Consider the following 7,194-nt stretch of genomic DNA (forward strand, 5'->3'; position numbering starts at 1 on the left):
TGCAAGAATTTAACCCAAATTCAACTGAAGTATGCTACTTTGGTGCTGCGTATTTTCTCCTGTTATCGATTAATATGCTCTCTGTGCAAACATCCTCCTCCTACCTAATGTCTTCAGCAATGTCTATATTCATTGCTGATGACATTCAAATTCCCTCCAGAGATGCCTTGTGAAGTCACAAACAGAGGATTATGCCCATCTGTGAATGACTCAGGCACAAAGTGATTGATAAGGCAAATAAATACATAGGTGTTAGCAATCAGTCAGTTGTGATATGCAAGGAGGAAAACAAGACTGCAGACATTTCAGCTATATATCATGCTTTGAGTGTCGATGGTCCTAATAAACGATCCTCCCTCGTTATCTGATCTGTTCTACGTTTTCAATTATGCCTCTTCTTAAAACCATGTAACAGCCTTTCTCATCCTCAAGTTATTTTAATGTCCAACCTGCATCCTCAAAGTCCAGACAGAGGAAATACTGCACAACTGGTTTTGAATTGAGAAGTTCTGCACAGATACATCAAAAAGATGTTATGGCGTCGGAGAAGTCATGGCTTTATTCCCAGATTCCCTGAGATGAGTTTTATGTAAGCAATAATACATGATACTGCATATGTTACAGTGGAGTTAAGAACATTTTGAGCATCCTGTATGTCATGATACTGAGAAACCAACAGCTTGCATCACCTCAGATACGCAGGAGTCAAAAAACCAAAGAAAGAATAAATTAATAGCACAGAAGCAAGCAACTATTTTGTTTCTTTTAAGTCATGATTTTAGGATTGACAAACCCAAAAGGTTTTAATAAGGAGTACTTAGATTTTAATAGAATCTCATGTGAAAGTCCATGCACTTGTTTCTAGTAAGACTTGATCTGCATGAGATTTTAGAAAGCTGAAGAACTGATTTATTTAGAAAAGAGGTCTAAAAAGTACTCATTTCAGAAGTGACTGTGAACTGTTAGTACAGTCTTCAGACAGATTGGCAAGACATTTTCTAGCACGTTTGTGTGATCATTGCACGTCACAGTGTTGCAGACTGCATCTTGGTTTGTTGTTTTTTTCTAGTGTGGGAGGTGATCTTGAAGAAATCTCCACATGATAATGGTAGCATGGCTGTGAAACACAGATGTCTTCCTTTATATGTATGCATTTCAAAGGTCACAAGTAACAGCAAAAAAGGAAAGAGTTCTTGAGTTAAGCCATATGTTCTTTGATTCAGAGGCCATTTTATGCTTATGGTTCCTAGTACAATGCACTGTTGATTTATTCAGAATTCAAACGCTCGTTTGGAATACAACCATGTTTTTATGTGCTAGGCATATATTCCTATACAGGAACATGACAGCTCATGAAATTTTCAGTACTTTCCATCCTGTCCCTTTCAGAATCTGTCCATCTTGTCCTTCATCCAAGCCATCACAAGAAGAAAAGTAAAGATAAATTAATAACCCTGATTACATCACAGTGATACGAACACAAGAAAGCTGAATGACTCTGCCAGGCCAACAGTACTAAATGCCAGCACATCCACATTTTTTGAGTGACTATAATATTTTAACTTTTGGAAAATGTCCCCTGTGAGAACAATCTCTGAAGAAGAGGGAAAATACATACTGTGACTTTCTTGACTAATTTGCATGCCATTTTATTACATCCCAGGTATATGTGGAGAACTGCAAATAACTGAGAGCAGACAGCACGAGAGAAGTCTGTGGACTGAGCTAAGGGAGATAACCAGACATCCTTCATAAAAGATAATGCAGATGTACTTAAACAGGTAATAATAAATCACTTTTCCCACAAGCAAATTTCTGGTAAACTTCTTGTCAACTACTTCGTTTTGAGAGCACATTTCTTGGCTCACGTCGTAACAAACAGCTTCTGCATAAACCTCTTTGCAGTTAAGCAGAATTACAACTCTTCAAGTTTAGTGTCTGAATGTCTTCTCAGAATACTTTTATGAGGAAGTTATGCTGTTAGATTATCTTCTTCTGATGCTATGACCATAAAGTCTTTTTCATTCACCTGCCATTCTGTTTAACCAGTACTCTTGGCTGAATGGATTGCTATAGCTGGTTGTTTACAAGCTATAGAAGGAATGTTAAAGGCATAAGGCAGTGTCCCTCACATACTTCATGAAGATTATAAAACCCATAAAACCAAAATGAGGTTCATGAATTCTTGCAAAGTGATGATACTTGGTTAGAGAAGACACCCAAAAGACTGAGCTGATACTATGTCTACATCAATTATAAAGCTATATATTTAGTTGTTGTCAAAGCACTTGAAGACTAGAGTCCCACTGAATATACAGTAAATCTTAACATTCTGGCTGTTAAAAACTAAGCATTTTTCACTCACAAGGAGACTGAAGCCACATTTCCTGTATGTTGAATGGAAAGCTGTCATCCTTTACTCCTCAGTAACAACAATGAACTACCTTTGATGCTTGCCTGGTTTTACCTCCATCAGCAGAAGGCTGTCCAAAGATATCATCAAGTTTTAACACCATTTTCAATAAAACCTTTAAGAGCATACTGAAAAAAAGGAAACTCCCAGAAGTTTCTGATGGATGGAGAGTTTGATGAATTTTCTACTTTTAGGTATGAGAATGGAGAAGAATTATCAATTTTTCCCAAGACTGACATGTCAATTTTGGTTCTGAAAGAGATGAAAAGAGGTAAACTATAGTGTTAGTAACTACTACATGACAACATGAATTACTCTCTCATTCTGACATAACCTCAAGGCTCTCTAAGTTTAGGAGCTGAACTGAGTGGATGACTACACAAAGTATGGACATGTTTGATGAAGAACATCAGACATAATATGGATGGTAATTCTAATGATTTCATATATTCACAGGATCCAGAATTTGCCATCATATTCCCTGGTTACACATCCACTTGTAACACCTAAAACTTGATTTGCGGCCTTCAAGGATAATGAGAAATCATGCTGAAAATGACCCTCCCTTTTACAAAGCAGGATGTAAACAAAGACCACATTTTCTTATGATTCATACACTTTGGGATAAATAAATCAGCCAAGAACTTAATTATAAAAGCAAACACATTATATATCTTTCCATTAGCCAGAATATGTTAACATTGCTTCCATACCAGCTTGCAAAGACAGGGAATCATTCCCCTACACAGATATACATACAGAGACGTGTGTTACATAAACACAGCTATACGTACACATGCACACAATTTGAGGCTTTGAAATCTTAAATTTAAGCAAAATCAGAATGGATTTACCTCACTGTGCTTTAACAACTTTGTAATTTTTCACGAGGCACCAGCCCCTAATGTAGTGTTATTGATCAGAAATTAGAATGGCTCAGAAGATAAAACTCTGCAGGGACCTGATCATTTTCAGCCACAGTATTTTTTTTTCCCCTTGTGCAGTGCTAAGAAGTTGATAATAGAGGGTATAATAGACCCTGAGAAAAATATCAGAAGTTATGCATAGAAGGAGGAAATAAATTCTATGAAACGTCTACCAGTATAATACTAGCAAGCAATTGCCTATTTGACATTGATTCTCAGGAATTAAGCAGCTGTGGCAGATTTTAGTTTCGTGTTTTTTGAGTACGAGAAATTGTTCAAGTGATTGAAGTGGTTCTGAAACTGAGAGAAAGTGCAATGCAGAAGCAGTCAGCAGGAACATATGGAGGGAGCAGACCAACAGTGGCAAATTATGCAGTGAATTCAGAGGAACTAGAATTTTGTGTTGCAGGCTACATGCAGAAAGACAAAATCATTCAGAACTATTTTTTCAGTGCCACTGAACCAATCACCTCAGACGGCTCAACGTCAGCCCCTTGGCTTGCATATTCTTAACATAGAGTTTCTGATGCCTTTAGTAAAGATTTGCATTAGTTAATTACAAATAAATGTTCCCATCATCAAATTAGGCAGAAGAGCTTCAGTGTGCTGAATCTCTTCAGTGAAGCAGACTTTTCTGTATTGCTAGCAAATCAGATGTGTCTGGGTTTTTTTTGGGGGGGTCTTGTTTGTTTGTTTGGGTTTCTTTCATATGCCAGCTTTGCAACAAGCTGATCTCAGATTGTCACTTAAAGCATCATACTTTTAACCTCCTCTTTTCATCGAGAGCTCTTTACCTTTACTGACACCCTCTGGTCCCTATCTTTAAGTCAGGTCAGAATTTATTCCAGCACTCCTTCCAAAATTTACTTTCCAAATCAGTATTTTCTGGGGCAGTATTTTGTGGACCTTTTCTGAAACCCACATGTATCATGGATTCCCCAACAGTTTCTGATGTCAGCAACTAATTCAGGGGACTCAAGCAAATTTGCCAGTCATGACCTTCCTGTACTGAATCTATGCTGGCAGTCCTCTAAGTCACACATTTCTTTAAGTTGTCCTTTATTTCCTAACACCACAGATTTTAATTATAACTTTTATCTTACCATATATTCCTCAAGATCTGCTGTCAAAACACTTTTTTGCCAAGTTGTCTGCTATAATTCAGCCTGCCAGGTTTTTTTCTGTCTCGTTTACTTTCTTACTACATCTGGTCTTCTTATAAAACAAAATTAAGTCCTTTTCTCCTGACATTTAACCTAGAACTCAAAGTGTAACTTTCAGCTCCATATAGACCAACAATGCTAAAATCTGCACTTTTAGTCTCCAGATCATCTGTAGCTAACTTCACACTTTCACGTCATGCTCTGATACTTCTGACTTTTTGCATGGATATTTGGTTTGTATGAAACATGCTAAATAGTTGGCTTTCAGAACTTGTTAGATATCATCAACTTCAACAATGCTTAACACTTCATCCACCTTCCTTTATGTATTTGTTGTCTTCCAAGATTTTGTCTTCTTAACCACATCTCTTAATCAGTTACATACTTAAAAGCCTAGTACCACAGAGGGCCACTGTATATGAAATATTCCTCAGTTACTGTAGTTCACCTCGCATTTTTTTGTCTCCTTCGTAGTAGACTCACACTAGTAAACAATCATCTTTCCTCCCAACACAACAGATATTGGAAATGGTTGGAGGTTTTCTTTGTTTTCCTTCAAACTGCAGATAAGTGTTCTGGTAATTAAAGACAATTTATGAAAACATGTTTTTGCAAATTCTAATAGATATCTTTCTGGAAAAGTTCTACTATAACTCAGCAAGAATTAATTGCACTTTTATTAACTGGAAAATGTCATCCAGATTTTTAATTATCAGGGATCTCCCTTAGCTTTTGGCTAACAGTGAGCATGTAATTTATTTGCAGTTTCAAACTTTATAGTCTTATCCACAGCTTGCTGAAGACTAGAGGAATGCTCTAACTCCTTAGAAAAAAATGGCATCAGGTTCTACAGCAAAAAAAACCAACCCAAACACTACTGAAAAGGCACCAATCAAAGAAAATACTACTTTTTCAATTAAAAACTTTGCAAAAACTTAATGTTGAATGCCTGAAATATTGCAACACATAAAAAACTTTAGTCTTAAGTAGTCACATTACAGTATCTTGTGTAACTTCTGCTTTACGAAGTTTCTGTGCTCAACAGGAATGAAACATCTGAAGTACAGATACAGTGATGGATGTCTTCCCCCCCCCCCCAAGATAAAAATCTTCAAATCACAGTTTCATGCTCTGTGTTACAGCAATAACTCTCAGTTCATCTTCTAGCCATTCCATAGATATTCCACATGCTCTTATCCACTACCCTCACATCAGAGAGGAAAGAAATCTGTGCATCTTTATGTAATTCCATCTCTGCCTGTCAGCAAAGGAGAACCAGTCCAGGCACCACACTTTGCTAATTCAGAACATAATGGTTTATCCCAAAGCCAAGTACTATTCTGAACTTCATAACAACACAACTTTGAGTGCCTCACTACAAACTCCATATACTAGTTGTTTTCTGTTTCATCCTGAAGCATTACCACGGTAGGTCTCCCAAACATGAAAAAATAGCACATTAATATAAGCATTTTTTCTCTGGAGTACGTACTTGTTCTAAAAGCCTCACATCTCCACAACTCATTCACTGCAGTAGTTTGCTAGCTGGTTAAACGACAGGAAGCATAAAGTAGATCACAGTAATTTCTGATTCAACTTTTCTGCACAATTACGACAACAATTTCAACGTAAGATTCAAAACAAAAAGCAGAACACACAAACCTGCAGTAGGAGCCCAAAAATGGGATCTCTCACCACTGCTGCTTTCACAGGAGGCTGCTAACAGGGATGCCGCGATGGATATTACAACAAATAAACTGTACACGCTCCAAAGTCTAAGCAGGGAAAACAGTGTCTGGCTGGGGGAATGGCAAAGGCACTTACCGCTGCTGTGGCACCGTCTCTCTCTCGCCCTGACTCTCAGTTTCTCTCTCCCATCCTCCTGACAGACTCAAATATAGCAGTCCCTTATGGTGCTGAGCCTGTGGGGAGCAAAGGATTGCAGAGTTGTGTTTTGGTTGTTCTTTTTTCCTTTTTCTTTTTCTTTTCTTTTCTTTTTTTTTTTTTTTTTTTTTTTTTTTAAACCATCCAGAAGTAGTTCTCCAGACCCGACTGCCTCTCCTCGCCTCGCTCACTGAAGAGACCCAGGTGAAGGCATCCGCGCCGGCAGCTCCCGTGAGCCCCTCCCGGCCCCCTCCCCGGCGGGGGGACCAAGGCACCTCCCCCGGCAGCTCCAGAGGGGGCGGTGGAGGCTCTGCCCGCCCCTGGCTGGACGTGTCTATATATATAGCGATGTATATGTGTGTTTGTGTTGTGTACCACCTCACACTGCCGCCTGCGGCTGGATTGTACCCCTAAGCTCACACGGTTCTCCCCCACACCCTTTCTTTTCCTCCTTGCCGCCTTCCTCCTCGATTTTCTGTTCTCCGCTTCCCTGCCCCGGAGCGTGAAGCCAAGAGGGCGAGTTGGCGAGCGCTGTCCCCTGCCTACTCTTCTTCTCTAACCCAAGCCAGATGCTTCTCCCAGAAACCACTTTATGCCCCTATCCTCTTTTTCCCACCCTCTTCCCCATCCTCTTTCCGGGTAATTTAAAGATTTTTATTTTTTTAAATGTATTTTATTCTCCTCCAGTGGTGATGACCCTCCCTAGCCCGGTGCCGGGAGCCACGGCTCTTGCCCGCACCGCAGCCGCGCCGTCTCCGCCTCTATACCACGGCTGCCGCAGTTGCAAAAGCACCAGGGCAGGCAGCGC

The 7,194-nt window shown here is 39.4% G+C and overlaps 1 protein-coding gene across 3 annotated transcripts in view; it reads right to left on the reverse strand.

Moving 5' to 3' along the window:
• The window catches only part of CNTN5 (contactin 5), a 716,457-nt gene extending 709,498 nt beyond the window's left edge, over nucleotides 1–6,959 (reverse strand). For all 3 annotated transcript variants that reach the window (XM_068145236.1, XM_068145244.1, XM_068145226.1), the window contains exon 1: nucleotides 6,327–6,959. The gene's annotated coding sequence lies outside the window, so the exon portion shown is untranslated. The remainder of the gene's footprint in view (nucleotides 1–6,326) is intronic.
• Between the last annotated feature and the right edge of the window lie 235 nt (nucleotides 6,960–7,194).

This window comes from Melanerpes formicivorus, unplaced genomic scaffold (assembly GCF_026170545.1).
Source record: "Melanerpes formicivorus ecotype bairdi unplaced genomic scaffold, bMelFor1.0.p_v2 SCAF_1, whole genome shotgun sequence".
In the NCBI taxonomy this organism is placed as follows: Eukaryota; Metazoa; Chordata; class Aves; order Piciformes; family Picidae; genus Melanerpes; species Melanerpes formicivorus.